The sequence below is a fragment of the Lissotriton helveticus genome, chromosome 11, assembly GCF_964261635.1.
Source record: "Lissotriton helveticus chromosome 11, aLisHel1.1, whole genome shotgun sequence".
Taxonomy (NCBI): domain Eukaryota; kingdom Metazoa; phylum Chordata; class Amphibia; order Caudata; family Salamandridae; genus Lissotriton; species Lissotriton helveticus.
Window position 1 is genome coordinate 418,257,433 of NC_136072.1, and position 27,832 is coordinate 418,285,264.

A 27,832-nucleotide genomic window follows, 5' to 3' on the forward strand; every position below is an offset into this window, starting at 1 on the left:
GTCCTTCCAGTTCATCATGTGAGGAAGCAATCACCTTGGCTGAGCAACATAGGAAGGAAGGTGACGGATTACAGGAGTTGCAAAAAAGAACAATGGCAAGCAGTTCAACCAAATTCAGAGAAAAGGTAGAATGACACAAAAATGACCTCCCTTCTAATAGGACACAAAGGGTATTGAAACTTCTGAAGCCACCAAACCAACAAATATACTTGTTAATAAAAAAAAAAGGCAACCAAACAGGAAGGTTGATCCATAGTTCAAACATGGCGCTACCTGTACTTTTGAATACTTTAATACAAAAACTACCAAAGCCTGATCATCAATCTCTTCCAACCGAATCAGCAAAAACTATGGGGAGATCCATAGAAACGCATGTAGTGCACAATATAAAACTTAAGACCACTATACCAGACTTTTGCTGCGCCTTTTTGTCCGATCACACGTGCAAGCGCAAAAAAAGATTGTCTTGTACAAATCAAATCCTGAACATTAAGATTAGGAAAGTCAGTGATCACAATGTAATCACAATTGTGTATAACGTTGATAGTTTGAACCAGGGTGTGCGAAACAATGTGTGCAAGGCTAAGAAGGCAGATCAGGACTGGGATGGTATATCTATGGGACTTAAGGAGACTTAAAAGACGACATCACAGAGAGGAAATAGTCAACAGGCTGTTATTTGGAGGTGACCCATAAAGATTTACTGGAGTCCCTAAGGAGGAGTAAAGAACTGGCTACAGAAAGCTCCCCTTTTTTTTTTTTTTCCATTGATGCAAAGAGTAGATTAACTTACTTCGCCCCACTTTTAGTAGATGCTAGTCCCCACCCTCCAACCTTTTAATACCCCTTTCACCTGTTGGCATTCATTTTGTGGCCTATTATGAACCTTTACATAAAGACTCCACAAAATGTTTGTACCCTAGGGGCTGTTGTCAGTCATTTTTAAATTGACTGAACCTCACCCCAGGGAGTTACTTCACAATCTTTTTTCAGCTTTGTAAACAATGTTCCATCAGAGGTCTTCATCAAACCCACCGTTCTATCATAATCTCGGACACTTTTAAGATGTAGTTTTTTTAGTGAGTATTTACTGCTGTACCCCCAATGAAAAATGAGCAAGCCTGGCACTGCCAGGGAATAACTGTAAACATACTGGCATAAAGGGTAGAGAACACCGTACCGGGATATGGTCAGGATGTACTGACACTGTTCTTTGTAAACGCGGAATAATGTTTCAGTAATAAACTCAATCCGGACTTTACTTTTCACAGCATTTATGCACTTATATGGTGTGTTTTTTATCCTCACGATGAATTCAAAATACTTTACAAACCCTGCATGGGGAGCTTGCCAAACGGCACTAAGATTTCTTTCTGTTATAATGAATCAAGCAAGAAATCATTTCTGAAATACGTGCTCACAGGCTAGTTCGAGAAAGCCTTTCGCATCATTTCTTGGGCATGCAGGCGGTGAAACAATCCTGGGCCATCACATCAACCTTTTCACATTTTAGATTAGGCCAAAGCTGATCCAATTTTTATTTACATAGCTGTGTAATGCAATATATCTTCGAGTGCGTTCATAGGCATGTGACTTACCAGAATATCATCAACTCGGATTACATATATTTGGGATGTGGCCCAACAAAGGGTCTAAGTGCAGGTATCCAGAGATGTGGTGTAAGTGCAGAGAAAGGGGGGGGGATACAAGAGGTTGACCTTAAACATTTTATAGAAGTAGGCTCTCTTCAGTGTGTGTAATGTGGGGAGGAAAATAATTATTTGTGCCCGAGGCTACTAGTGTCTGACTAAGATATTTTCTTGAATAGATGTACTGGAAGAGAAAGGCAGAGGTATTTCTTGAGTGAAATACATTTTTAATTGTACTCTTTCTAGAACACCAATCAACAGCTGCCCTTGCACAAAGTGTCGATTTAAAAAGATAAACAGTATCATACCCGTTGTGCTAAATATTACCTCACCTTGGCAATAAAAAGAAAAATATTTTTTCAACACATATATAGAACACTTTATGAATTACTTGATATTCTGTAGAACAACGAAACAAATGTATGGGCCATTTCGTTTAAAAATGTATGAATTCTCGCTCTCTCAATACTCTTTCATTTAACATCATATTTTAAGAAAACAGCAGAAAGCAGAGCCACAGTGCCAAACACTGGCAAAGCCAAAAGGTCAGTCTGACACTTTGATTTTGACCTAAAACTTTTTCTTTTAAACTCTAATGTGGAAAACAAACCTAAACAATAACCTTCTGTAGGCAATGCACCTATTAGAAAGAATTTAGGTGTCCCGTTTCAGTGTACGTTTGAGAAGCAAAATAGTTCTTCAATTAATTCCATGCAAGCACTCATAGGAGGAGAAATGATATACCAAACAGTCAATACCTGAAGTGAGAGAGAAATCTCCTCTGGCTGGGACCAAACCCTAATCTATCTATATAGTAAATACTTGAGAGCAGTAGGTCTGAGACAGTCAAGCTAGGCCAAAAAATCCAGTAGCTCAGACAACAAAATCCTCAATAAAACAATAGCCCGGGAAATTAGGAGGACTGCTTTCTGAAGTAAAACGCATAATGAAAGTTGGTTACAGGACAAGGATATTTAGCAGCTCTTTTAAACAAGTTCTCAACCAATCTTGTCATCCTGTCCCTCACAAGATATCAGTTCTTTAAAACAGGTGGCAAGGGGCGTGGCCTGACTCAAGATGGCGAGAACGCTTTCCATCGGAGTCCCGGACCCCCGAGGCCTCTTTAACCGCCATTCATCGCACTGGGGCTGCAATTTCACCCCTGTGGCGGCAGATCAGTGACCTAAACATCCTCGTGGCCTCGGGGGCTCTGCTTATTTGTGGCACCCGACTGAGACTGACGAGTTGTGACCCTGACTCGCACTGCAGACAGGGATGGCGCAGTCCCCATCTTGCTAAGGCCTCGCAACCCCGTTGGCCCAGGCCCACGGAGCCTATGGATGGCGGAGACCGGCACCTGGGGGTGAGCAGCTGCCGGTGAGCCAGCGACAGCAGTGCCCGAAGTAGACTGGCTCCCATGTGACATGTGAGGAAGGGGTTGGGGATCAGTGAGCCTTCAGCATTGGAGCAGCCCAGATCGGAGCGTTGGTGGGGCGGGCCTTGCCAGGCCGACTCCCGCAACCTGCCTCCTCCCCCAATATGCAGCTTACCAGACGATCAGCAGTCCTGTTATCTGACGACACACCTGCCCACAGACTGTCTCGGGCAGATCTGCGACGGAATGGGAGGACCATCCCAGCTTCTCACTACAAACTGTAGCTCTGAGGGGGGCACTAGGCCCCAGAGGGCTGGAAGTCCGGGGCAGACAACCGCAAGCCTTGGTTGGCCCCCTCGCCACCTGAGGGGAGCACCGCCTAGGTTGCCAAGGCTCTGTGCTGGCCGCTGCTTTGGTCAGGCGACCTCGGCCGATAGAGGACATGTTAACTGTGATGGCCGAGGTGGTCCTGGAGTGACAAGCCCTACGCTTGCGGTGCTCGGGGGACCCTGTGAGGTGGGCAGAGCAGCAGAAGAGCAGACAGTGGTACACCTGGGCCCTCCCATGTGAGTGGAGGCCTCCAGCAAAGCAACAGTGATGGAGCTCTGTGTACTGCTGGAGTACTGCACCCACCGTGTGGCTGCTGCCCCTGGAAGTCGGGGCTCCTGAGGGTCGTTGCTGACACCTGCTGTGTCTGACTGCCTTCGTGTCCTGGCAGGGTGGTAAGAGTGCAACCCGGAGGGCATCGGCGGGGGATGTGAAAGGTAAGCAGAGTACTGCACAGCCCTGACTGGCACCTTGCTCCCCCTCACCCAGCATGGCCCGGGCTCCCATTGGCCAAGATAGACCTGCATACCCCCAACTGTTCACCTTCCTATATCCAGTACGAAGGGAGGAGAAGTCCCCCTCCCCCCCACAGTAGCCAAAGCGCGACCAGCGCATCGGTGCCAATGACATAGCTTCCCCGCCACATTAGGAAGGCTCTGCGGGGACCTCACTCTCCATCTAGCGGTGCCCAGGAACAGTACGGAAAGCCCTGCTATGCCTGTGCAAAACTACTCACAAGGAACCAGGGTGATTAATTTATACAGAGAAACAACGGCTCCAGTGGAACAATAGAACAAACATATCAATAATATACATACACAATGGCTATACGTTGATAAGGGTTAGAATAATGTCTGAAAACAAGGAGGACTCTCTGCACGTTTTCTATGATTTTTATGCATACAAATTGTTATAAATCACTTTTCAAAGAATTCGCAAAAACAGTTCAAAAAACAGTTTACTTTGTGAAGTATATCCCCAAGTGAAACATGGAACCATTAGTGATTTCATACAGTGAGTAATCTTTACAGAAAGGCTTCCATATGTACAAGAAGTGACCATTCAATTGTATAATGAAAAAACCTGAGTATAATGACACTGGCTATCTGGTGGTCATTTCTTTAAATTTGTCGACATTTCGACCCTCTGCTGGGTTTGGGGTCTCCTCAGGACTGTTAATGTGGGGATATCTGGTTCTAAAAGGGCGCAGCTTGGGTAAAGGTGAAGTGTCCCATTTGTGGTGAAAGGAGGTAAAATCAACTAACGCGAGGACCCGGCCGGGTACTCAAGTGAAGGGAGGGAAGTGTAAAGCTGGCTCTCTTATACGAGATAAGCTGTCCTGGTACTTGCAGTGCCGATGATGTTAAAGAGTAGACACTGCGCAGTAACAAGTGTTCTAAAATGGAGAGAAACGATCTTCTCAGGGTGAATCGGCTGGCTGTAGATGGGGCCGCCGTGTGCCTAGCGATGCGGCTCGTGGTACAGTGACATGTGACAGTGACTGTGCATACAGCCAGTGGGAGTGAGAGACAGGGCTGGCTGAGAGGCTTGTGCCGCTCACCTCTGACCAGAACGGCCAAAATGGAGGAGTGCGGTCGGATGCTGCCCCTTCGGGCATAGGCCCCCACACAACGTGCTGAGCTCCACTACCCGGTCAGGGTGTGGGGTTGCATCAGGCACTCCGGGTCTGTAACATCTGTGTGAACCTGCTGTGAACCTTGGACTGCGTGGGCCCTGCCAGATCCTCAGGGGTGGTGGCTTGGAGTGCTGCTGGCCAGTGAGCCCTAAAGTGCTTCCTTCTGATTCCTGCTTGGGGGTATTGGCCTTCTCCCCAGTGTCCTAGGAACTGTGCCATCTGGGAGCACTGTGGTTTGAGTTTTTAGAAGTCTGTGTGTGAGTCCCCCGATTTGCTGTAGGCACCCAACATGCCTGGAGGCAGAACCACTAGAGCTACGTCTGGAGCCGGCCAAGGATATAGCTGTCAACTTCCTGTGGCACAAAGTGAAAATGCTGAACATGAATTCCTCCACAGCGAAGGCAGAGGCCCTCTCTTTGGTCACCTCTTCCGCTCCCCTCACCCAAGCCTACACCGACAATTTCCTTAGCGAACTCCAAGCTGAGATCAGCACCCTTAAAAAGGAATTTAAATCTTGCATTCAAGAAATCAAACACAACGTTGATGGTCTTGGCGAGAGAATAAATGGTATGGAAAAACACTGGATTACCAGACGGAAGAGTAAGAGGTTCTTTTGTGCCAGACGGGGACATTGAAAATCGCAGCCAGAGGAACAATATTCGCACCTGAGGCATCCCGAAGTCAATGGAGGGTCCCAACATCATGTCCTCCATCACAGATCTCCTGTAAGCCATCTGAGGTGATCCAGACACTTCCCCTCCCATGATGGATAGGGTGCATATGGTGGCGGGAACTCCGGGGTGCCCTGACTCGCCACATGATATCCTCGCCCAAGTGCATTTCGTTATCAAAAAGGAGGAAATTCTCCAAACCTCACGGGAACAGGTTGATCTGGTGTATAAGGGACATACAATCCAGCTGTTTCAGGATCTTTCGCCCACCACCCTGTTGCGTCGCAGGAACTTCCACCCGATCACTAACAAACTGCAGGAACTCAATCTATGCTACCAATAGGGCCATCCATTTGTAATCCTCTTTGAATGGAAGGACCGGCGTAGAATGCTCAGATCGCTGAAAGAAGCCCAATGCCTTCTGAACATCCAGCTAACCTCCAAGGGGGGAGGGGGCAGCCCGTCCCCACCTGCCACGCCGACTGGGAAACCCCAGCGGCCTTCATGTTCCACAGTGCCTTCCTGAAATGCCTCCAAACGGAGCAGAGACCTCTAGTCCAGGGAAGCTAACTAGGACATTATTCAGCATCTGCGGAATCTGGAGGCACCATCTACACCTTCTCCTTCGTTAGCGGATTCAGTGTGACTTGCCATGCCTTCGCCCTCCCTTCTACAATGCAGTGGCTTCCTGAGATGCCCTGCAGGGGACACCCGTGGTTGCGCTGGTCCTTGGTTGACAACTGGCCTCCCCAGCTATCTTGGACCCCCAGGGACCAACCAGTGAGTAATGCTCGACACCACAGACCGCCTTTTCTTAGTTGGGCATTTGGACATGGTCGCTACCAGTCAGACCTTGTGATGCATAATGGACCCTGACAATTATGGGGCTTGGGGGTCCGTGGGTCTCTGACCTACGCTTGTCAGCCTGTCCCCCAAATCCAGATTTTTAGGGAGTGACTCCCTGGGTCGCTTGGTGCTCCCTTGAGTCGGCTCCCTTCAACTGTTTTGGCCCAGTTGGCCTGATCTTAGTGTTTTACCTAATGTGCACTTTCCTCGTCTAGGTGCCATGCTACCCTGGGGTACCCACCCTTTCTCGCCAACGTGACTCCGCACACTGAGTTAGTCCTGTCAAGCTGGAACTGGGATGCTCCTCACCACCCCACCTCTTCTGTCCACCTGCTTGAAACTCTCCAGGGTGTTGGACCCTGGTATACACCCTATTAGCAGCACTAACCTACCCACCCTCTCCCATAGACCCTCCTACTTATCAACGGCTCCACAATTCTGCGGTTCACTTGGCCCTAACACCCAATCCCCTCCATTAGTACAGTCGCTGGGGTTACATTCCTCACACTTAATGTGCGAAGGCTTAACTTGCCTAAAAAACGGAAACAAGTGTGACGATATCGCCTTCAGCAGGATGTGATTGTCTTGCAAGAGATGCACCTCCTCCAGCAAGACACTCCATGAATGGCACATCTCAACTACCCCATCAGTCACTGGGCCTCTGCATCTTCCAAAACAGCTTGAGTTGCGATACTCGGCAAGGCCTTGTTCGGTTCCAAGACCATGCGGGTAGTCTGCACCCCCTACACTCCAGAAATTTCTATGCTCCAAGGTGCAAAATCGCAGTTTTCGATCTGGTAGACGCTTGGAGATACCACCAAACCGACACTCGAGATTTCTCATTTTTCTCCCATGTCCATCAGTCATATTCACGTATTGACTACTTCTTCCTCGCCCACTCTCTGTTACGAGACCACGACTCCTCCCTCATCTCTGATATTTCAATCTCTGACCACGCACACGTAGAACTAACTTGGACTAGTCTAGGCAACATGCCCCATCCTTCTCCACGCTGGCATATCCTTGCACAACGGTTGAGGGACCCTGTGGACACGGAGGCAATCTGCACAGTGATAAACTACTTTGAGACTAAAATTCACATGTGTATCTCGCCACATGCACTCTGGGATGGGGTTAAAGCTACTATGAGGGATGTGCTTACTTCTATCTCCATCACCCAGGTATGGGAAGCCAGACTGGTGGAGACCGGTTTGGCCACAGAAATTAAGGCCCTGTAACGCCAAGACCATGCTGAACCATCCCAGTGCACTAAATGCTAGCTCTCCCTTCTGAGGGGTCAATAAGTGACACATTTCACTAATACGGCGAAACGTGCCCTCCATGCACTGAAGCAAAAATACTACGTGGAGGGTAATAAAGTGGGGACCCTATTTGCACGCAAGCTCTAACAGCAGAGGGCCTGTGCTCATATCTTAGGGATCAAAAACATCTCCTGGAATATGGGCCACTTCGGACACGGATAAACAACACGCATTCCATTAATTCTACCAGGCTCTCTATACTAGAGAGGAAGCCCCTCTAGATGACATTGCCAACTATCTGGTGGGTTGTCAATGGGAACCCCTTGAACGTTCTCGCACGGAGCTGCTTGAAGACCCAATATCCTTGGAGGAGCTATAGCGGGCCCTCAAGAGCATTCCCCTTGGTAAGAACCCAGGGCCAGATGGTCTGCCGCAGCTTTTTACCACACATTTCTCCTGCAACTGCAAGACTAACTGTTGACCCTATTTAACATTTTCACTGCAGCTTCAGGACTCACTCCCACTATGTCTGAGATCGATTTGATCCCAAAACCAGGCAAATACCCCTTGCTCTGTGCCTCATACTGCCCTATAGCATTACTGAACACCAAAACTCTATACAAAAATCTTAGCCATCAGGCTAGAGCTCTATCTCCCAGGTCTAACAGATCCAGACCAAGTCGGCTTCATCCCAAACTGGCAAGGCACCGAAAATATCTGACGCATGGCTCACTTAGTGGGAAATTCACACTGCCACACTATTCCGACCTGCCTTCTCTCACTGGATGCGGTCACAGCCTTTGATAGGGTCAGGCCTACAAAAGACTGTACTCCAGAAGATAGGACTAGGCCCTGCGATGATTGACAGGATTATGGCCCCTCACACCTCTGCTACTTGCCATATTTGTTGACTATCTCCTTCTGACACTCGCTCAGCCAGAGAAATCCCTCCCGGCGCTCGTGCAGACACTCCATACCTTTGTGGCAGTGTCAGGCTTTAAGGTCAACCTGCCAAGTCCCAAGCTCTGAATTTAACTGTCGCCCAAGAAGACCTCCCGGTAGTTTAATTCCTTACACCTTTTCAAGGGGCCCTAGATCCATTCAATAACCGGGTCTTTGACTTACTCCAACACTGGCTACCTGGTTGATGGCCAACTGGCCGGAATAACAGAAATATGCCTTAGCAGACCCCTGCTGATGGATACCTCTTTAGGTTTCGTGGCTGGGTCAGTTAAATGCGGTCAGGATGTCCCTCTTGCAAAAAATACAGTACCTCTTCCAATGCCTTCCTACACCGATCCCGCAGGACGAAATACTATGCTTCAATAGGAAATCCGCTCCATTTGAGGGGTGGGAGGCAGAGAGAGGTGGGGGAGCGCTCTCGCTCTTTCAACACAGTACTATTGCTTTCTCGGGACGAGGAGGGCTGGGATGACTCAAATATTACTGGATGCACTGGGGAACTGGTGGAGTCTGCTAACCTCCCCCACCAAATGAAGATAACTGTCCTTCTCTTACTTCTTGGCTCTCTTCTATTTCCAACATCCATAAAGCTAGGGACCCCTGATGAACTAATAAGGGTTGAGGGACAGTGCAAAAAACTAATAAAGAACAAAGCAATCTGCCTCCCCTTTATTGCTTTTTTGATGGTACACAGTTCCAAAAAATCAAATAAATAGAACAGGGCCAAGCAAAATAAGCTCTTGTAATATTGAATGAGTACATTTTATTACCTCAATAATCTTTTCAAAATATTTTGCTTCTTTGTAATAATATTCCACATATAATGTACAAGGTACTTCATAGATTAACTTTTCATAGTAGGAATACACGAAAAAGGGAATGAACCCACGAGTGGAAAAAAGTGAAGAAATCATTGTTATGAAAACGAATTTGGATATGCTACATAGAAATATATTGAGACAAGATTGATGACTGTACTCGGTTGATCAGATTTAGATTGTGTTGTGCATTTGTGCTTGAAAGTGGGAAAATGGTTTCATTGTAATGTGTTATATCCATTATGTGGGTTAGGGTGGGTTCACTTACTTTTTATTTATTCATACTGTGGAAAATGTATCTATGAAGTACCTGCTTACAAAGTAGCAAAATATTTAGAAAAGAATATTGATGTAATGAAAAGTACAAGAGCTTGCATTTGTTTGGCTCTTTGCTATTTATTCGATTAAATGCAACTGTTTAAAAAGGCAGTACAGAGTTGGCAAGTTGGTTTGCTTTCTCCTATTTGCGACCAAAGGTAACATTCCCTAGCAGGAGGCAGACACTGAGGGAGAAGGAGAAAAGGCAACATCGCCCTCATTTAGAAGTTTCAGTGAAAATCTGTTGTTCATACCCATGATTAAGCGAACCTCAAAAGGAGGAAGCATTAGTCAGTTATAGCCACCAAGACATGGAATAGTACCCCTTGAGCCAGTATGTCAGCAAACGTGTTAAAATGTTTAGAAACATCTCAAAATGTACCTTTTCAAACTTTTCCTATCTGTATCAGTTCAAGTTATTTATGTATTTATTTAAAGTTATATATAGAGCAAATGTGACCCAAGAGTATATCAGAACTCTTTACAAATGATCAGGGAGAGAGAAACAAGCAAAGCAGACGATAATATGTGATAATAACAGTCAAGATAGCAGTACAGGAAGTAGGAGTACCGAGTCAAAATAACAGTGCCGGAAGAAGGAGTACCTAGTCAAAATAACAGTGCCGGAAGAAGGAGTACCAAGGCAGGGTGAAGAACTCCCTCATGTCCCGAAGAGAGAAAAATAACAGTTCATAGTGCTGAGCGACAGATCCAGGGGCGTAACACAGGCCCCCGCGGTGCGGGGGTCGGGGGCAAGCTCCAGGGGGCCCCCTCATCACAGCACTTGGGCTGCAGAGGTCCTGATTGAGCCCGGAGAGGGCACCTCCATGTCCCTTGCAGGGAGGCCCCCTTGAGTTTCGTTACGCCAGTGGACAGAGCGCAAGTGCAGCCAGTGTGGATTATCAGTGCCGGGTCCTCTGAGCTAAAACAGGTATTTATTTGTTCATCAAACGCACTTTCACTTGTTTTTTGCAAAGACACTGGTGAAGGGTTAACTCGGATTTCAGAAGGTAGGGAATTCCAGATTCTTGGTGCAATGGCCTGATTGTAAGTTTTCATCTTCTTAAATTTATGTGGTTTCAATAATAAAGACGTTGGGTGCTTCTTGAGGCTTTAGCGCCGTCGGATAGCTCCATTTCGTGTGCAATGTACCTCAGGATGTTGGAGTGTAAGGCTTTGTGTGTCATGCAGGTAGTTTTTGTGATTTCACATTCGATGTGCAGTGGTTGTTCCGTTTAGATCCAGTAATGAGCTTTGCAGCTGAGGTAAGGGAGGCCCTACGGGGGCCAACTTTGATCTTGAAAGGCCACCGGAGAGAGCCAGAAGGCGCATGTACCTAGTTTGCTAAAAATCAGGGAAGAGCGTCTCCTAGTAAAGGCTACAGAACAACTGCCAGTGCTGAAAATGTTAAACTTATTAGTTACTTCGATTATATTTATATATCTATTAGATGTGGAATCCTTCTAGCTGACCGCTTCAATCATAAACTAATAATCCACACTTGCCACATATAATGAACTGTTATGATTAGTGTTAAATTGACTGTATTTTTACCATCAAGGTGATTGCAACAAATTAGGTTGGGAGTAATTTCAATTCTCCCATCACTAGTTTGCCTAATGTAGTGACAAAGAAATCCTTTCTTGCCCAATTTTGTTTTAATGTGTGCCTGCACTGTTTGACACAGATAATGGGAAATGCAAATGCTTTACTTATGATTCTGATAGACGTCAATCCCAAGCCCCGCCCCCTGCATACATTATGCTTATGAAGTTAGCGGAATGTGTCTAACTAATTACTTACACTTACGCATTTACGTTCATGTTCTCATTATGCAGTTATTCACTTATGCGTGTGATATTGTTTGCAGTGTTCTTAGCTTAGCATGAGTGCCACCATTTTGGATTATTCTCTTTACGTGCGAAGTGTACTTGCTCATTCCCCCTCCCGTAGGAATAGGAGTAATTCCTCGTGTCAGCATATATGCATTTCTTGGTTTACTGTAACAAACTCCTGCTAGCGAAACTCCTTATCAGGCCGTTCTCATGCGCTGGGGATGTAGCGGCCTGGCTCTGTGTCCTTGGGAGATGATAACAAGTGTTGCTATTGCAGGTGCAGATGCCTCTTGTATGAGGCCATTGTCCACACCTCTGGTGGACCAGTACTTTTCCATTATGGGCGTGTTTTACTCTGTTTTCTCGTAATATAATGTATCACCATGATGATGTGAGTTAGTCCTTCTCGGCACACTCTTAGGGGTGAGGTCGATATAGGGCCCTCTCATATGGGAGTTTGTGGCCTAATAAACTTGTATTGTTTATTCTTCTCCACTGTCCGGCTGACTTATTTTGGGTAACTATAGGAGAGTGAGGTAAGTCACTCAGGTGGATTTGGGCCACGCTTATCAGATGGCGCCTGAATAGGGACTCCGCGATTAGGATCTTTCTCACCCGTAAGTGGGTAGCAGAAGGCCAGAGACCCCCTGGTCGGCACGGTGGGTCCGGGTACCCACTTTGATGCCGAGCTTGGTTCTCGCAGCGCTGCCCCACCCTGCTGATTGGAGGAGGTCTTGGTCCGTGATCCTACGCCGGAGTCCGGAAGGCGGAACCTTGGAGCTGACCGTGTTGGTCCAGCCAGCCGGAAGTGGAGAACGGTAGAAGTCGGGACCGCGCACGGAAGGTAAGTGGTCCGACTGGTGATTGAGGGGCCGGAGTGCTCCGTGAGACCGGTGTGTCTCTGGTGATTGGAGGAGCCGGTGTGCTTCTGGGGCTAGTGTGCTCCGGGAAACTCAGGGCGTGGATAACGCTCTGACAGACTTGATGGCGATTGGGGAACGAGGGTTTGTGAAAAATCCGACTGGATAGTACTGCGGGTTGGTGAGTGGCTTGCTGCGCGAGGATTTTGGGCTCGCCCGAACACCTAATGTGGTGATTTACGGGAGAGCGCCGGGTCCCGCGTGGTGTGGCACCTGCCGATTTGTAGTGCTGCCCGGGAAACGGATTGGTTTCCCAGTCTCGGAACAGCGAGTGTAGGCTGTTCAGTCTGCGGTAGTGTCCAGGTTTCCCAGGACTTGGTCGACGGGCCTTGTCCCATTTGGTAACACGTGTTTTAGTACGGATTATGTTTGATTAATATATGCATATGATATTGTGAATTTGCCCTGTGTTATTGTGTGTTGTAGGATTACAAAATGCCGTGCTTTAGTAAATTGCGGTGTTTCGGGTGTTGTGATGAGGTTTCAGATGTGAGATTGGCTAAGAGCCAACCTGCCCCTCAGGAAGGTTCTCCAAATTTCGACATGTACGTCAAACACGGCTTGCCTCCTATTTTGTTTTCCTCTTTATGGCATAAGTATACAATGGATAATGTGGATTTGCAGTGGCCCCTATTGGGTTCTTTCGATGCAGAAAAATTAGACTATTTACAAGACAAGTTATTTGCTAGACGCAGCCGCCAGAGTATGTTTGATTCTTTGCGAATGTGGCAGAAGGAGGTACGGGAACGGCAGATAAGGGAAGAGAAGGTTGCTCAGAAAAGATCGGCTCAGACTATGGCGCAAAAGGCGAGAGAACACACTAAGAAAGAGAATGAACTGCGGATTGAGCGCGCAGATAGGCGTTTTCGGTTGTTGGAAAATAAGTGCTATGTGGTAAAGGAAGAGGACGTAGACGAGATGGAAGATATTTTGAGCGCTCGACCTCCTCCCCCATATGCACCACAGTCACTGTACCCCGTGCTTGGGGATTTCGCCCCACAGGCGGTGGTTTCAGTTCCCCAAGTCGGTGCCCCTCCCTTGTCCGGTACACCTGCTTCCTCTGCAGGGGGACTTACTTCCCCTTCTACCACGGCACCCTTGCTCCCTTTCTCGGCGGCGAGCCCTGCGTCTGCTGCGCTATCCCCGGTGCTCTCTGCTGGCCCTGCTATCCCCACTGTTTCTGCCAGCGCCACCCCTCAGAGCGCGTTGCGAACACCTGCTAGAGGAGCGGAGGGAGGTCTACTCCATCAGGTACGAAAGTTACTCACACGCGCTACTGTACCCCTAGACGAGAAAACAATGGTAGCTAATCAAGCTTGTCAATGGGCCAGGAATAACATTTATTCATTAGAAGATATTTGGTCTACTATGAAGGATTTTGAGCCTTTAATGCAGCAGCACGCTTTGTGGCACATGTCAACGACCCTGATAACGTTATGGGAGCAGGGGTATGGCGGTGAGGCACCGGCGATTCTTCGCGATATTAAGGCTCATGCTTACAGGGCTAATACTGGTGCGGGGGAAGTGCTCCGTAGTCTGAGGTATTTGTTGGAATACAGGAATGAGCTAACGGTAACAGGTGAGACTCACTTCCCGGGGATACATCCAATGCGTGAGGTACACCCTATATTTCACCCTGAGGTATCTGAAATAATAGACCCGACCACCTTGGCAGTAACGAGACCACGTGTAGATGCTCATTTCCAAGAACAATGGGTGTATACGCCCTGGAAAAGGAGCGAGGTATTAGCTCTGAAGGCGCAGTTACCCGACTCCAGAAAAAACCCAACGGCTTATTACAAGGAATTAACAGAGGCAGCATCCTCAACGGTAATGACGTTAGCAGATATTGAACTGTTTTTCGGATTATTGGTCCCCGTGGATGTGTGGAGACAGGTGAAGGGTTCGGAACATAGAGAGGAGTTAGGCGGGACTTGGGCAGAATTTACTGATTGGGATAAGGAACGTAAGCCAGGCGAAAAACCGAAACCTGAGATACTAGCATTACCCGGGCGCATAATTAAATATATGCATTCACTCATTCCTCCTAAAAAGGTAGATTGGGATAAGTTAACAGCTTGCAAACAGAAAAAGGATGAGGCAGTTTCAGATTTCTTTACTCGCTTTGAGGACACGTTTATGGATTTTAGCGGGCAGGATATCTCTCAAGATGGCGGGTTGCGTCTCTTTGTCAATAGATTTGTTACGAATCTACTGCCAGAAATATCAGCCCGACTGCAAGCGTCTGAAAGTACATGGACAACATCTACCCCCTCAGGCATCTTAAGCATGGCCCAGTATTATGAGCATAGAGAGAATGAGAATAAAGACAGGCAGGAAAAGAAGGCGAAAGATTTGAAAACGAAGGTTTTGTTGCAGCAGGTAGCGAAGGGCAGAGGACGGGGAGCCCCGCCCGCGTCAGGTGGTCGAGGAAGTAGTTTCGGGAGGGGAGAGAGAAGAGAGCGTTTGGGACCCAACCAGTGCGCTAACTGCAAACAGGAAGGGCACTGGTGGAAGGATTGTCCACTACTGCGGTCCCAGGCTGGACCTGGTAGGGGACGAGGTCGGGGAGAAGCGCCTAGAGACAATAGGCAGTCTGAGGAGGGTAGGAGGCCTGGAGGAAATTATTTTGACGGAGGAAGGGATAGGCAGCATGTTGAAGGAAGGGATAGACAGTTTTACAACGATGCGTACGCCGAGGATGATTTCACTGGATTTTCTTATAACTAGGACAGCGTAGGGCAGAGTGAGGGACCTGTTTCTGTGGATGTTGATCAACGTGGGCCTTATGTAACGGCAGACTTGTCGGGATCTCATCAGAAATTTTTATAGGATACAGGCGCTACGAAAAGTTCTGTAGCACGTTCTCAGGTTCCAGGGGCAGCTCTGTCTGGCAAGACTAATGTTTCAGTGGGGTTTTCTGGTACCCCGGTGATTAGCCCCATCTCTAAGCCATTGACACTTACGATTGGCCCCTTTACTGTTGACTCCCCTTTTCTTTTGACTTCGAATTGTGGTGAGAATTTGCTGGGTTTGGATCTGTTAAAAAGATTGCATGCTACAATTTACTGCTCTCCGGATGGTGTGTACCTTACAATGGGTCCTTCGGTCGCGCATGCGCAGCAATGTTTTTCAAAGGATGAACCCCTCCCAGTTGAATTCAGGGATGTCCCTCCGAGCTTGTGGGCCTGTAGCGATACTGATGTGGGTAAGATGGACATTGCACCGGTGTCCATAAATGTTAAGGTGGGAGCGAAGCTGCCTCGCATACCTCAATATAAGATTTCTAGAGATGGAGAGAGGGCTCTGTTGCAGATTATACAGGATTTGATCGGATATGGGGTGGTTGAGGAGACAGACTCTAACATTTGTAATAGCCCGATACTCCCGATACTGAAAAGGTCCTCAGGTGCCGAGGGTGAGAATACACCTGATGTCTATCGTTTTGTGATTGATTTACGCCATGTTAATAAAGTGGTTGAGCCTCAGTACCCAGTGGTTTCTGATATTACTACCATTTTGACTATGATACCTCCGTCAGCAAAATATTTTTCAGTATTGGACCTTAAGAATGCGTTCTTCAGTATACCCGTACACCCAGATAGCAGGTACCTCTTCGGATTCTCATTGGCCGGACGCAGTTTTAGATTTACGAGAATTCCTCAAGGTTATACAGAAAGCCCCAGTATTTACAGTCAAGCATTAAAAGCACAGTTAGATGATTTGGAGCTCCCACAGGGCAATGTCTTGTTACAATATGTGGACGATATTCTCATCGCCTCCGACAATGAGGAGGGATGCCGAGAGTCGACAGTTAAATTGTTATACCATTTGGCTCAGAAGGGACACAAGGTGTCTCTCCCTAAATTCCAATATTGTCGACAGGAGGTTACTTATCTCGGTCACCTCCTATCGAAGGACGGGAGAAGGCTGACACCAGAACGCATCAGGGCAATAACTAACATGGCAGTACCTAACACGCAGCGAGAGGTGCGCGCATTCTTGGGAATAACATCGTACTGTCGTCAGTGGATACCTAATTATGCTTTACTAACGAAACCCCTGCTGTATCTGACCACGAAAGAAGTGTGTGAGCCCCTACCTTGGACACCTGCATGCCAGGAAGCGTTTGAGTTGTTGAAAACTGCTTTATGTTCTGCACCCGTTTTGGGAACACCCAATTACCAGAAACCTTTTGTACTCTATGTGCACGAGGCGGAAGGTTGCGCGTTGTCTGTCTTAACACAAGATTTTGGAGGGAAGCAGAGACCATGTGCTTACTTCTCTGCAATGCTCGACAATGTGGCAAGAGCGCTTCCGAGCTGTCTAAGGGCTACAGCGACTGCTGCAGTTTCGATAAGACAGTCGGCAGGGCTCGTACTGGGTTCAGCTCTTACGGTAATGGTACCACATGCAGTGGACATTTTACTAAACAGAACACAGACGCAGCATTTAACTAGCGCTCGTCTGACAGGATATGAGATGACATTATTTGCCCCACATGTGACGATAAAAAGATGTGCTACCCTGAACCCAGCAACACTGTTGCCCCTCCCTTCGGATGAGGAAACTGGTGAAGTACATGACTGCCTGTTCCGAACGGAGGAGGAAACAAAAGGGAGAGTAGATTTGACGGACAAACCCCTAGATAACCCTGACGGAGAGTTGTACGTTGATGGGTCCTGTTTTAAACTAACGGACGGCACCACAACAGCAGCATATGCAGTGACAACATTACACACAGTGGTGGAGACTTCTAGAGTCCCGTATAACTCAGCTCAGGCCGCAGAGATAATAGCGTTGATGCGTGCATGTGAACTGAGTGAAGGATTGGATGTGAACATTTATACTGACAGCCAATACGCCTTTGGCGTAGCTCATAGTTATGGAAGACTGTGGGCAGAGAGGGGATTTTTAACATCACACGGACAGCGCATCCAACACGGCCCATTGATATTGCGCTTGCTGACGGCTCTAACGCTTCCCAGAAGGCTGGCAGTCATAAAGTGTAGCGCACACAAAGCAGTGGTTGATGATGTGGGGCAAGGAAATGCGTTTGCAGATCAGACGGCCAAAGAAACTGCCAGGAACAGACTCCCGCGAATGTTTGTGGCTGGACCGGCTAGATCTGTACCAGACATTAATATGTTTTCAGATACTGTACAGAGTGTGCGAAACATACAGGAGAAAGTGACTGAGGAGGAGCTGAGGGAATGGAAGAATGGAAAGGGACAGCTGGATTCGGATGAGTGTTGGACGGATGTGACTGACAAAAGACGATGGTTGCTCCCAAATGCATATGTCCTTCCAGTGGTGACGATGGCCCACGGACCAGCTCACATAAGCGCTAAAGGAATATGTAAATTATTAGACCCCGTATGGAGTAATAAGAACATTTCCAGGGTGGCCACACGCATGGTACAACAGTGCATGATTTGTCTAAGACACAATCCTGGGAAGGGAACACCTGTCCCTGTGGGTAACTTTGCACCTCCAACATACCCCTTTGAGGTAATACAAATGGATTACATTGAAATGGAAAGAGTGAATAATCTTAAATATGTACTTGTGGTGGTGTGCGCATTCAGTAGATGGGTGGAAGCCTTTCCAACAAAAGACTGTACAGCCATGTCGACAGCTAAAATGTTGATCAAGGAATACTTCAGCAGGTTCGGATTACCTAGGGTGATCTGGAGTGATAACGGTACCTCCTTCAATGCAGAACTGATGAAAAATATATGTAAGGGATTGCAAATCTCTCAAAAATTCCACGCAGCCTTACACCCACAGGCGGCGGGTTTAGTTGAAAGATTTAATGGTACATTGAAACTGAAAATGGCCAAGATACAGGAAAGTACTGGGTTGCGTTGGCCAGACGCTCTTCCCCTTGCTCTACTCTCCACACGAGTTACAGTAAATTCCAAGACGGGTGTTTCTCCCCATGAAGTTGTATTCGGCAGGCCAGCAAATGTGTGGGGAGTTCCTAGACCTAAATGTTTCTCAGAGATAGAATATCCTATGTTGACAGACTACTTGTATGCCTTGACTAAAGATCTTCATTCTGTTCACCAGCAGGTAGCAGACACACTGAAACCGCTGCCTGAGGGGCCCGGTCACGGCATCAACCCAGGGGACTGGGTTGTCGTCAAGAAGTACCAGCGGAAGTCCTGTTTGGAGCCCAGGTGGTCTGAGCCGAGGTTGGTGCTGCTCACCACCCGCACCGCACTTCGAGTGGACGGACGTAAGGCGTGGACGCATGCCTCTCATGTGAAAAAGGTTCCACTGCCTTTACCCTATGATGCCTGGGTAAGAGGTGGCATTGCAGATCACGAAACAGAATCGTTGCCTAAGTATCTCCCTTTCTCTGATGCTGTGTTGATTGGGGAGGAGCACGACGACAAAGCACGAAAGCCAGCCCTGAGTACGAGTAGCAAGGCTTCCATCGGTCACGGTGCTCCGGTGACCGAAGCCACCTCCTGTCCGATTGATCCACCAATTCTGTTTTCAGATCACGAAGTGCGAGGGAGCACTCGCTATAACTTGCGGCCCAGGAAAGAGAGGCAAACGAATTGAGCACTGGAAGAAGGGCTGAGATAGGGGCAGGAGTGGACTGAAGTCGATAGGTTAGTGTAGCAATAGGGATGGACTGCTGAAAGGAGCCCTGGTGCACTTCTGAAGACATTGTTGGATGGAACATTAGAGTCAAACGTGGGCCCAAGTTTAGTGCTCCTGAGTCACTACAGTTGTGTGACTCCGTCGAGGGAATAGGGTTCGCGAAGCTGAAAGCCTGCCTATGAGGCTTTAACGGACATAGGGAGAACAGCCCATCGAAGGGTGAAGAACCCCTCTGGCCGGTTTTGGAGTGTCTGAACTTTTAGTAGTGTCCTTAGTTTTCGGAACTTTTAGGATATCCCTTGCCCCGTTCTTTAGCAGAAATGTACCCTTTTGGTCGTCCAATACCCGATGAGGAACAGCCTTTTGCTGCTCCCCGCAGGCCGGAACCAGATTCACCATGGCGTGCTCTATCACGAAAGAGTAAAATTGTGGTTATTGTGGTGCTCATTATTGTCTTCCTGATCATGCTTGGAATACTGTTTTTCCTAGACAAAGCTTACCCAGTCCACAAGATGGTTCCTACCCCTTCTCCCTTACCAGAGCATAATATGATTACTGTTGATTATGGTGAACAATGTATGAGAAAAGGTTACCGTGATAATGTCTTCATAAAAACGTTACATCATGCACACGCGGTATACAATGTGACAGATTGTTGGGTATGTGGGTTGCTTCCTTCTGCAGCGTATAAGAAGGACAGGTTACTGGCACTGCAACTGACCCCTGTGAATAGCTGCGTGGGCTGGTACACTTTAATTGGTAGGGTAAAGTTTTTTCAGCAGCCGGACTCTCTTACCCCACGACTCCCTGACAGTAGGTCTACATTGACGATGCGCGTTCGCCCTTTGCCTCCCTCATCCCTTGGACGGTTATTTACTGATGGACGTTTTGATCAAACATTCCTAAAGACTTGCTCGAACAAGTTGGACAAGTTTCTGGTACCTAATGATACTGATAAAGTACGAGAGAGTTTTCTACAGTTAAACTCCTCTCTAGCATACCGACACCCTCCCACTACGAACAGTAGTGGTCATTCTTTAGTGCCCCTAGCAGTGGTGGGACCCTCACCTTATTTCTGTATACAGGGTAGAGGTCCGATAAAGGTGGGTGATAGTGTTTGTAATGTGACCACCTCGATTAGGTTGACCCTTAGCCCTTCGCTTGTCACTCCCCCTAATGTCTACTTTGTGTGCGGTGATAACGGGTACCTGTGGTTGCCTGAGGGTTGGGGTGGGACATGCTACCTGGCGTATTTACTTCCTCCTGTTTATGTAGCACCTTCAGATTATCACAAGACACATAGGAGGTTTGACGCGGGGCAAGAACAGCGAAAAAGGAGGGATCTTCAAGTTGATGACGTCGATCAGACAGACACCGCTGGGCAGCAGTTTAATGACTTTTCTAAAGGTCTGTTGCCATTCTGGGGCCCTATTTTTAATAGTAGATCCATTAGACGCCTTTCACGGGTTATGGAAAAGGTAGTGAACACTGGAGCTGATATCGCAGCTAACATGTCACTAGAGATGCAGGCTATGAGATTATTTACGATTCAGAATAGAATGGTTCTTGACGTCATCCTGGCAGATAGGGGTGGAGCTTGCCGCGTCATCGGGACGTCTTGTTGCGTATATATTCCTGACTCCGCCCCGACTGTTAACTTGGCTGTGCAGAAACTTCATAGGTTGGCTGCTGAACTCCATCAAGATAATGGTACCTGGTCCTTACAGACATGGTTGTGGGGTCTTTTCTCTTCCTGGGGTTGGAAAATATTCATGGTCATTATAGGTGTTGTAGGTTTTCTACTGTCATGCTGCCTCTGCGTTTATTGCCTTCCTCCCTGTTGCTCCATGTGTGCCAGCAATTTGAAGAAGTCTACGAAACGATTGAAACAATACCCTGCTGTTGAGCTTACTGATGCGAATTGGCTAATACTGATTCATGATGATGTTATGGTTTAAGTTCCCCTGCCCATAGATTTTGCTGTAAAGGCCCTCCTTTTGGTTAATAAATGGAAACAAACGTGTTAGCCACAGTCCGCTAAAAGGAGGGTCTGATAGACGTCAATCCCAAGCCCCGCCCCCTGCATACATTATGCTTATGAAGTTAGCGGAATGTGTCTAACTAATTACTTACACTTACGCATTTACGTTCATGTTCTCATTATGCAGTTATTCACTTATGCGTGTGATATTGTTTGCAGTGTTCTTAGCTTAGCATGAGTGCCACCATTTTGGATTATTCTCTTTACGTGCGAAGTGTACTTGCTCATTCCCCCTCCCGTAGGAATAGGAGTAATTCCTCGTGTCAGCATATATGCATTTCTTGGTTTACTGTAACTGAAACTCCTGCTAGCGAAACTCCTTATCAGGCCGTTCTCATGCGCTGGGGATGTAGCGGCCTGGCTCTGTGTCCTTGGGAGATGATAACAAGTGTTGCTATTGCAGGTGCAGATGCCTCTTGTATGAGGCCATTGTCCACACCTCTGGTGGACCAGTACTTTTCCATTATGGGCGTGTTTTACTCTGTTTTCTCGTAATATAATGTATCACCATGATGATGTGAGTTAGTCCTTCTCGGCACACTCTTAGGGGTGAGGTCGATATAGGGCCCTCTCATATGGGAGTTTGTGGCCTAATAAACTTGTATTGTTTATTCTTCTCCACTGTCCGGCTGACTTATTTTGGGTAACTATAGGAGAGTGAGGTAAGTCACTCAGGTGGATTTGGGCCACGCTTATCAATACATATATCTGTATATCTAATTGGAAGAGATAGACCATCTAGCTGTTAGATCCATATAGCAGAATAACACACAGGTCACTTCCACCTCTCCTTCATTCCTCTCATCAACAACTTCAAAACACCTCACTATCCTCATGGACTTTTTCAGGGTTTACAACACACAACCATCACCTCAGTACTCTACAAAAAGTGTGAACCCATGAAAGACTGTCAAATCTTAGAACGGGCTTATTCTGCATTTCCATACTTTGGAAATTGTAGTAGTTTAATATTCCTCTTCCCACCAGGAGTCCAATGAAACACTGAGTAATTTCAAGGTGTCTATCCAGCCACGTTTGGGACTGAACCAAGCTATTGAACACAAATGAGAGGTTAATAACCACGATCATCAAGGCCAAATATGTGTGTTAATATTAATGTGTTTAACAGCGTCTTGAATATCATAAACCAAAGCATGCTCTTAATGTACCCGAAATCACAGGAACTTCCTGACCAGATTCGATATGCTTCTTCGACAATGGCATGTACCAAGTGGAATACAGAATCATGCTATCTAAAATCACCTCCATTACCTGCACAGTTTTGTTTGGACTGGCCCTTCAAAGATCCTCGTCATCAATGCCTTTAGAGATCGACTTGCTAACGCTCGACTGACAGGTCACAACAGTGGGTGCCACATGTATTCAGACAACACTAGGTACCACCCCAAACTAGAAGATGTATTCTCTTCAATGATAATCTCTCCTTAACTCCATACATGATTTCAGTCATCAAGAAGGAATTTCATCACCTAGATACGGGACGTAATGCCCTCCCATTCCTGCATCTCCTGCACAATTCCAATTGCAATTACACTGAACTTGGAAAAACATAGGATCCTGGGGCCAGTGATTCCTGGGCGACACTGCCAGTAAGACAACATCCACATAAAGCCTATTTTGAAGGTGCTGCATTGCCTTTCAATTAAAGAAAGAACACAATTCAAGACTTTATACCAATTCTATTTATCACTTCATGGCCAACCTCAGGGTATCTGTCCAAGATGTGTTAGTCATAACAGCCTTCTAGATACCAAACAATTAGCTTTCTAGAACATTTTGACATTCTACGGGCAACGGTATCATGGCACAACCCTCTGGAATGCATTCCGTCCTTCCACAAGGCTCAAACTACACTATCCGGGAATTCAACATGGACAGAAGACGCATATGTGTTCAGTCAATACCCAGGGAGTGCCAATGCAAGCTGTTTACATCTGGCATCCACCTCACCTATCACCTAATAACATTATTCTCTTGCCAGTCATAGTACTAAAGAGGGATTCCAAAAATCAAAACTTCCTTTTTGAAGACAGAGCTACAAATTACAATCCCTTCACACACACACACACACACACACACACAAAAAAGACATGCTCCGCACGCATGTGCATATACATGCTCACTTTTCCATTCTATCTACAACTTCAAGAAAGTACCACAGAAATCAGAAACCAAAACTGCCAATGAGAGCATGTCAAAAACATCTAGGAACTTCATGACTATCCATGTTAACAGACACATACTTTGTATCATTTCTTTCAAAGATCTCCGAGATGCCTGAAACATGGCTTGCTGGGCTTTCTAGTACTAAATTAAGAAATAAATAGTTCTTGAATGTCAGAGAGGCATTTAACATACATAAGACACAAAACTATTTGTTATTAAATGGTTCCAAATCTGAGATCATAAATATAATCAGTAATATTGTTCTGAACATACTACGTATGTGGTTTATACAGAATGTGATTGGAAACCACTGCAGGAAGCCTAACATCAAATTAGACTGACATGAAACTGCACGCAGTATCTACAGTTTTACAGTAGACTTTTCAAAACAGAAATGTACCAATATCCCAATAAGGCAAGAACACATCAAGGAATTACACCTTTGGCAAAACAAAGCAGCCCTTGTCATATGCGCCTGAAGCCAAAGAACCATCTTGAGGAAAGTTCCTAAATCTTACAATGGATGGAGTTTAAAAATCCTGCTAAGCTACAGCCAGAAAAGTCTAGCTAAATATAAGGCCAGCAGATCCTACAGATCAGACCAGGAGCATCCACTTATCACACAAAGGTTTAAGAGGCACAGTTCTTCAGCTCAGGTACCTGTGATATGAAATGTGTCAACATCCACCCTCCAAACTCCTGAGAGATCAAACATTTGGGAGGAAAATGTAAACCAATCTTTTAAACAAAGCCAACAATGGATTCATAATGTTCAGGAACTCATAAAAAGTGATCATCTTGAAGGAGCCTAGTTAATCGTGTACTGCTATACAAACAAAATACCATTGCATGCAGAAACACAACACTGCAAAACAAAGGTTGAAAATAGATGTTCAGGAGGTGGAGAGAAATGGAGAGGTAAGGTGGGCAACGAGGCTGCATTCGTATAAATGCAGCAGTAGAATAGTAGGATTTCATTTAAACATAGACGCTGACAGTTATTACTTCAAGACTCATGGTATTGTAATCTAATTATTGATTACTAATCATACTTTACAGGCGAGCCCTGATGCTCCATTAGAAATATAATTACAGATGTATGTGAGCTCTGTTTTCAATAAAGAAAATAATTATTGAGAAGTTTATTAAAACCATTACAATAAAATGCATGCAATAAAATAAAAAACAATTGTTAAAATTGCCATTACAATGAGGATTATGCACTTCGGCACCACCAAGTGGCCGGTCGTGAAGTGTCAAATGGCAAGCTTTTGACGTTCCTTAATTAAGTGCTTTTCAAGGTCTCTAATTGAGTGCCTTGATGCTTTAAATAAAGTAGTATGCTATTGTGGCAAATACGCCATTAAAAAAATCACCCTTCATTGAACTCCACGACTTTTTCCAATTTGTGAAAAGAGTCCATTAGGCAGATGGGTACATTTAATTCAAATAGCAGGTCAGTGAATGGAGAGGCATTATGACATTCTCTAGCGCCTGTACGGCAAGCTCCATAAATTTCAATATACGACCGATGAGGTGAAGATCTATTCCACATAAGCACTCGTTTACTGCTGTACTGATTGACCTAACTCCAAGCTGTTGAAACAAGTGCACAGATACTTCGTTCTTAGAGACAGAAGAAAGGGAATGTGCAAATTACCTGATCTATTTTTTCACTTCGAAAGCAGCACCCTCTGCAGCAATCACAGGCCTGAGTCTTGGGTAAACGTCCACGGTTATAAGGTGTTTAGAGGTAGCAACATGAATCTCGTTCTTGTGAGCTCTAGGTAAAACAAATTTGTAGAATAACAATTGTTTGAGGGTTTTTTAAAGTCTGCATTATTCCTTTTTACACTTCTCTTTTTATCCCCACTCTCTCACCCACAGCTCTAATGTTTCCCAATTTTATTTCTTGCCCTCCTCAGAGGGAATATCACAGTCGCATTTTACTATTATTCTTCTGCTTTCCCCCTACTTTTCATTCCCATACTACGCCTCCTTCTTTTTGTCCTCTTAGATATTTTTGTATTGTTTATTTGAAATGTGGGGTGATAGACATACCACCCCCCATCTTTGCGCTCATTTTTGCATTTTCTAACGGTCACCCCATTTGTAGTACCAGGCTTGTGATTTAGGTTTGGGATTAGCCAAGATCTTTTGACTTTTCTATAGTGATGTATATAATATACTTACTTACATGGGCTGATAGGGGTGTTTAATAGCTGAATAAAAGCAATATTGGTATTTAAACATATATCGGTTTACAAAATAGCATCTTGTATTGTCCATGCCACACTTTTCAATTGCTAGAAATGATTATCTTTATTTCTGTAATGGTTAGTACGATGTCACCCATGCATCAGAGTGCAAAAAATCACCCGTGCAATGAAACGCAAAAAAAGAAAAAGTGGAATAGAGAAGGACTAGAAGAAAAAGGAATCCTAGGTGTAGAAGACCCACATGTGAGAGGGAAAGTCATTCTCCATCTGTTGCCCTCACACACCCTGAGGGGTGTCATGCTTTATCATCGGGCATTTTCTCCTCGTAGGGCCGGCGCTGCAATGGCATACGGGTCCCCCAAAATGTCACTTTATCAGAGATCTTTTTAAAGGATTGCCGGATGGTGCATGAGGGTGTCTGGGGAGTGAGTCAAAAGGAGTGTAATAAAAGTGCGTGCAAGTGTCGTAGAATGATAACATTAATTCAAGGTTAAACATGCAACTATAAGATTTAATAGTATACCCTTGGCAGTCCAAAAAATTGCTAAAAAATATTGAACCAAAAGGCCTACTTTGCCTGGGTGTCAATAGTCAGGCCTTGACTGCCAAGGGTATACTATTAAATCTTCTTGCTGCATGTTTACCCTTGAATTAATTTTATCATTCTACCACACTTGCACGCACTTTTATTACCCTCCTTTTGCATTATTTATGATTTCAAATGGGTCCTAATTTAATCCACTATTGAGTGTGTCCATTATACTCTTTGGAGAGCAGGTGGCACCACAGATTTGTAGACACAAAATACCCATGTTTTAGAGCTTAGTATTGCTAATCTTAGAATGGCTGGCACAGGGGACAAGAAACAACGAAGAAATGCTAACCAAATAATGGCTTTACAAAGAAAAAAATAATATATATATATATATATATATATATGTATACACATACATATTCACACCCACACACATATGCACACACACACACATATATATACACACACGCACACACACATTTGTACACAGGTATATATACACACACATTTATACACAGGTATATACACAGACACATATACACATATATATATACACACACACACACACACACACACACATACATACATATACATACACACACATACATACACACACATATACATACACACACCACACATATATACACATATATATGTATATATACACACACACACATACACACACACATATATACACACACACACACACATATATACACACATAGATACATATACCAATTCATAAACTTTATTCGACAATTAAGTCATAAAAGCATTCATAAAAACATACATAAAACCACAGTTTTTCAATATAAAATCCAATAAAATAATTCAATAAATATCTAAGAATAGATTAAACTACTATAGACTATTGCCGAATATCAATTATTTCAATTCATAAAGTCTAAAATCATAAAACAAAATCCATCATTTTTTAACAGAACAGGGGGTATTGCACATAGGTTACATAAAATGATGATGAAAGTATATACATATACATACACCCACATATATACACACACATATACACTCATATATACCGACACACATATACACACACACATATACACACGCACATACACACACACACACATATATATATATATATATATGCGCTCAAATTTAAAATTTGAAATAGTAAAGCACTCGGGTCGCACTCACGGGTAGATTGCAATTTCTCTATTCCTTCTCCACAAACAATTCACAAACCAAAACAAGTATGCTCCCAAAGCGTTTCGGTCCGCAGAGACCTTGTTCACTGGTAAAGATTAAAAAACAGCAGCACTTAATAAATACGTCATACACATTGGGTGTTTCCTATTTTTGTCTCTAGGATTTCTGGGACTTGTAGTGAGAGTCAAACACTGTGTATTATTAGTGTTATTTGTGACTATACATATTTAAATTGATGTGCTATTATCCCTGATAATACAATTTATTGGTTCGTATACGGCATAAAACTGTTTGTTCAATTTATCTATAAATTGTTAAATTGATAAAGTATATTATTTCACACTATACCCAAGGTGAGACGTTTTTACCTACATGTATTGTTATGATGTTATCCAATTCATTCAGTTATACTAATATTCGGGTGTTCGCGAGTGAAGTGCTC

General features: G+C 45.3%; 1 protein-coding gene across 1 annotated transcript in view; it reads right to left on the reverse strand.

The window, feature by feature from the left end:
- The window catches only part of PPP2R3A (protein phosphatase 2 regulatory subunit B''alpha), a 1,303,908-nt gene that overhangs the window by 1,108,076 nt on the left and 168,000 nt on the right, over positions 1-27,832 (reverse strand). Inside the window, exon 3 of the mRNA XM_078665893.1 lies at positions 25,124-25,246. The gene's annotated coding sequence lies outside the window, so the exon portion shown is untranslated. The remainder of the gene's footprint in view (positions 1-25,123; positions 25,247-27,832) is intronic.